This window comes from Scomber scombrus, chromosome 5, assembly GCF_963691925.1.
Source record: "Scomber scombrus chromosome 5, fScoSco1.1, whole genome shotgun sequence".
Lineage (NCBI taxonomy): Eukaryota > Metazoa > Chordata > Actinopteri > Scombriformes > Scombridae > Scomber > Scomber scombrus.
The window spans coordinates 33,287,814-33,293,305 of NC_084974.1; the positions used below are offsets into that span (position 1 = coordinate 33,287,814).

General features: G+C 43.4%; 1 protein-coding gene across 1 annotated transcript in view; it reads right to left on the reverse strand.

Annotated features, from left to right (window-relative positions):
• rpl35a (ribosomal protein L35a) overlaps positions 1 to 2,264 on the reverse strand; it is a 7,410-nt gene extending 5,146 nt beyond the window's left edge. Inside the window, exon 1 of the mRNA XM_062418641.1 lies at positions 2,226 to 2,264. The gene's annotated coding sequence lies outside the window, so the exon portion shown is untranslated. The remainder of the gene's footprint in view (positions 1 to 2,225) is intronic.
• Positions 2,265 to 5,492: the final 3,228 nt, after the last annotated feature.

Consider the following 5,492-nt stretch of genomic DNA (forward strand, 5'->3'; position numbering starts at 1 on the left):
TTCTAACAGCTGTTCTGTGTTTCAGCCTCAGTGAACATCTGGACGCTGATCCTCCAACAACAGAGTTCATTATTCTGTGTCTGATGGAGAATCTCAGCCATAAATCCAACAGTTATATAACGCTGGGAAACCTGCACACATTTACATATTAAAGACAAAAAAATTATTAAGTTAAACCGAAACACCGGAGCTGCTTTGTCCCACAGTCTGACTTTGACCCTGAACACACCGGCAGCTTTAAGGAAACAAACACAGACCGCTGGTTAAAACATCATCTGAGGCAGAAACCTGCTCAGCTGATGCAAACAGCGCCTTGTGATGTCATCAGACAGGTAACCATGCTGTTACTATAGCAACAAGTTTCAGGCTAACCGGCTAAACAGCTGATATTGGTGCAATGTGTAAAATGCTGCTGAATATAACTACTTAACTCTATTTATTCTGCTTTATGGTCATTATTGAGTGATTGTGGTGCATTAAGGTGCTTTATATTGAAAGGTGTTCCTAATATTTTGTCCATTAACATACATGGAGGTCAACATATTAACACCATTCAATGTAAAGCACCCAAGTACCCCCCCACCACTTATGTAACCTCAGTAATAAACATTCATCACTTTGAGCTTCACTGAATTAAATCCTCTAACAGTCTCTTCAGTGTTTGAGTCTGATGCTTCATTCTGGTTCACTACAGAGATAAATTAAGATTATATAATAATACATAATATATACAGACAGAGCACGGTGGGTTTATTTAATGAGAACAGCAGCGTCTAACACTGAGTAACTTCTGCTTTACTTTATTCATGTATTTATGTCTCTGTCCATCCTGCACTTTAACCCTAATGTCTGGATATCTGCTGCCGTCCTTTATAACCGATCACAGTAAGACTGATGCTGCAAACATCTGTCTGATCTTCACTCAGCTGATAACAGGAAATAAACAAGCTCAACTACTGGAAGCAACATGAACTGTTTATTATGTGTTAGTTTGTTTTAGGAGTTTTTACGTTTTTAGTTCTCTGAAACAGTTTAATGATGAACTTCGTCCCCACGGAGAAATAAACAAACTTATAACTCCGGTAATAAAGCAGGAAGGGTTCTAACACCAGGAAACCTCCGGTAATACAGCAGGATGGGTTCTAACACCGGGAAACCTCCGGTAATCACGCAGGATGGGTTCTAACACCGGGAAACCTCCGGTAATCACGCAGGATGGGTTCTAACACCGGGAAACCTCCGGTAATAAAGCAGACAGGGTTTTAACACCGGGAAACCTCCGGTAATACAGCAGGATGGGTTCTAACACCGGGAAACCTCCGGTAATCACACAGGATGGGTTCTAACACCGGGAAACCTCCGGTAATCACACAGGATGGGTTCTAACACCGGGAAACCTCCGGTAATCACGCAGGATGGGTTCTAACACCGGGAAACCTCCGGTAATAAAGCAGGATGGGTTCTAACACCGGGAAACCTCCGGTAATAAAGCAGACAGGGTTCTAACACCGGGAAACCTCCGGTAATACAGCAGGATGGGTTCTAACACCGGGAAACCTCCGGTAATAAAGCAGGATGGGTTCTAACACCGGGAAACCTCCGCTAATAAAGCAGACAGGGTTCTAACACCGGGAAACCTCCGGTAATAAAGCAGACAGGGTTCTAACACCGGGAAACCTCCGGTAATAAAGCAGGATGGGTTCTAACACCGGGAAACCTCCGGTAATAAAGCAGGATGGGTTCTAACACCGGGAAACCTCCGGTAATAATGCAGGAATGTTCTAACACCGGGAACCCTCCGGTAATAATGCAGACGTGGTTCTAACACCGGGAACCCTCCGGTAATAAAGCAGGATGGGTTCTAACACCGGGAAACCTCCGGTAATAATGCAGGAAGGGTTCTAACACCGGGAAACCTCCGGTAATAACACCGGGTAACACCGGGTAACCTCCGGTTCTAACACCGGGCAGACACGGTTCAAACAGTGGCTCTCCGCTGAGACTCTCCCCGACATGCAGCGTCTCCCCCTCGGCTACTCTCCGCTCGGCGAGCCGCTCTCAGCTCCATCCGGTCTGGATCTCCGGCATCCCGGGCCGCACAGCCACGGCAACCGGCAGGAGAGCGTACCGGGGCCCGGTGGAGCCGCGGCGGGAAGATGGAGCGGGATTACCGCAGAATTAAAACAGATATTTGCAGTTTTTTTGGCGACATGTTGGAAACTCACCTTCCTCTGTGGGGCGAAAATGGCGGAAAAGGACCTGAGAAAGGCATGCCGGGAAATTATGGTAAACAGAGGTGTCCGCGGAGCTGCCGGTACAAAAAGGCGGGAGACGTTTAAATATATTTATCTTTATAATTTTAAACATTCTCTCATCAAACCATACAAACTAAACGTTGTTTTTTATTAGCCACACATACAGTTGTACAGTAACATTCAGTCTCTGCTTATTACTGGTTTTGATGTTAATAAGCTTCCTGTGTCATTATCAGGCGGGGAGTTCTGGTCCTCTGAAATGAGGCCAACGCCGAAGTAACTTTAAACTGCATTCTATCAAAAGGCCACCAGGTGGCGACAGGTTGATTGGTTCACAGGTTCAGGAGGAGCATGAGGCGCCCTCCTGAACCTGTTAACCAATCAACCTGTCAATCACGACGTAGCCACGCCCTAATGCATACCCTGCTTTATCATCACATATAAAATCAGGGAGGCCAAAATGTCCCAAATGAACATCATACTGCATTGAAGAAGGCTTTAAACTAGCGATTGAGACCATAAACACATTTTGAAAACGTTTACTGAGGTTAGAAATCAAGTGAGAAGTTGGTGAATTCTCCATTGACTTGTATAGAGACGGAAGTCCTTTTGACACCAAAACGGTCGCCCCCTGGTGGCCTTTTGATAGAATGCAGTTTTAAATTACTTCCGCGTTGGCCTCATTTCAGAGGACCAGAACTCCCCGCCTGGTGACAACTCAAAAATCTCATGTAAAGAGGATGGGGGGTAAGTGCCCATTATTTTTCTGCCCTTTTAACCCTTAAACAGGCAGCGTGCACCAGGAGATACAGACTCTTTAACACCTTTATCGGAGCACGATTGGTTAAGGTGGTTATTCAATTGTATGTGCCTTGAATTGGGACAACTAGATTGGTAGAATTGAAGCTTGTGGTTGGTTTATACTTTGATATAAATAATAAAACTCAGTTTACAAAACTAGTATGTGTGATATTAATGAGCAGAGAAAGCAAGAATGTATCATTTGTCTTTATCAAATAAAGCATTCAGTTGTTTACCATTATGACCATTTTTATACCTTAATAGGGACGATGTATTTTGGAGGAGATACAACTCATAAAAATCCAAAATATACAAAATATTATAAAAGTAGATTTGTGGAAATGTTTTACTTAGGTGCACATGAGATAACTAGGATTTTAGTTTTTACATCTCATTTTCCACTCTTGCCTGTTCAAGGGTTAACAAGGTTCTGGAGTTGTGCTCTGAGTCTTACGGTCAAGTTGCAGAACCATGGAGTGATCCTATAGTGAATGATGGACTCAACTGAAGCTCTATAAAACAGCAGCATGATGTTTTTATCCACACCATAGACCATAAGTCTTCTCAAGAAGTGCAGGCGTTGACAAATCCTTGAACAAACATCATCCACATGACAGACACACTGTAACTGAAAATCAAAGTGAATACCCAAGTACTTAAACTGAGACTTGTTCAACATTCTGGCCCTTAATACACACCGAGCTATGATCTCCCAAACCATCTCTTTAGCCTTTGTCACATTTAAGACGAGGTTGTGACCGTCACACCATGACACTAAACGTTGCATCTCTGAATGATACATGGTGGTGTCTGATTGTGCAAACAAAAGGCTGAGTAAGGCTGTTTTGTAGTTATCACTGTGCTGGCTTCTACAGTTATTAGTGTATAATGTGAAAAGGATGGGGGAGCTTAACACCCCTATGCTTATGTCCTGTGTGTGAGAGAGAGTGGAGTTAACTCTAACTTGCTGCTGCCTACCGATGAGGAAAGAAACTTGATAACATAGGGGTTGACCTCCATACGTTTCAGCTTTTTTTAAAGAATCTGGGGGAGAATTGTGTTAAAAGCAGAGGTGATATCCATAAATAACAGTCTAGCATAAGCCTTTGAGTTTTCAAGGTGTTTTAGTAAGAGATGTGTTGTGGTGTTCTGGTGAGTATCCAAGAGGTGTTGTACCTCTCGTCTTAGATTCCCTACCATTATACGCTCAAAGGCTTTCATAACTGTAGATGTTAAAGACTGTGTAAAGTGAATTCAGACATTTTCTTCTAAACACATTAAATAGGTCATAAATGTATTTATAAAAAAGGTGTAAAAAGCATTTCAACCATTTAGATTTGAATTGTGGAGCTAGGCCTCACAAACTGTGTTTCAACATTTCTGTGTCTGGATTTAATGGGCGGGTCTGAAAATCAATGATTAGCATAAACCCGCCCCTGCTGCTGTAGAGGTATAAATACATTCAGCACATACTACTACTACAGTCTACAGGTAGCCAGTTAGCAGCTGAGTTAGCAGCTGAGCTAGCGGCAGAAAGCTCTCAGACCAAGCGTCCATGTTTCTGGTAGAGGTGGTGACTTTGATTGACAGGTGACACTCGATAGGGGGCGTGGCTTCAGCAGAGAAGAGACAGAGGCAGACTTTTACACAACTTTGAAGCCTAATTTCATATATTTGGCCATTTTTTTAATCATTCAAATTTGGCAGGGTGGTTAACAACATACTTTTCTGTGGTATGTCAAACTCAGAACACATATTTATTCTTACTTTACAGGGACTTTAAAGCAACAGGTCTAAAGTAATTTTGGTCCTTTGGACAAGACTTCTTAAGGACTGGGATAATAATTGCTGTAGCGACTATCCTGGCAACCAATCAGCCACTCTGCTGGGTGCGGGATGGGACTTGTTTTTAACACACTTAGCTGGTTGAATGAATGGAGGAATGAATGAATGTCCACAGCGACGTCCACGGTCGGGTGAGGTTCCCATTTATTACCGTCACATTCAAAGCAGGTTTACATCATGGTAAAAAGGTTTATGGAGTGATCTGACTAATCGTGATGGTTCGGGCTGCTAGAGAACGGTGTCTTAGGGAGCGGTAAAAACCGTGCGGTCTCCCCGTCACCCATGCATTAATTGGCTGCCCAGTACACCTGAGCCTAAATACTAATTGCACCCATCATGACACGGACCCAAACCACCACCCTAATCTGCACTGCCACCCAGTGACAACTTGAAAATAAAAAAACAAACAGACTGAAAATAAGCAGACAAATAATGGCTCCTACAATTGCTTTCTTCCAATCTTTTGGGACAGTGTGCTTGTCAACAGAAAGCTGAAATAGAAGGCTCCATGCTGGAGTTAACGCAGCAGTTTTAAGGAGAAGGGCAGATAAACCATCTGGCCCGCTGGCTTTGACCCCCTGAGTATCCTAG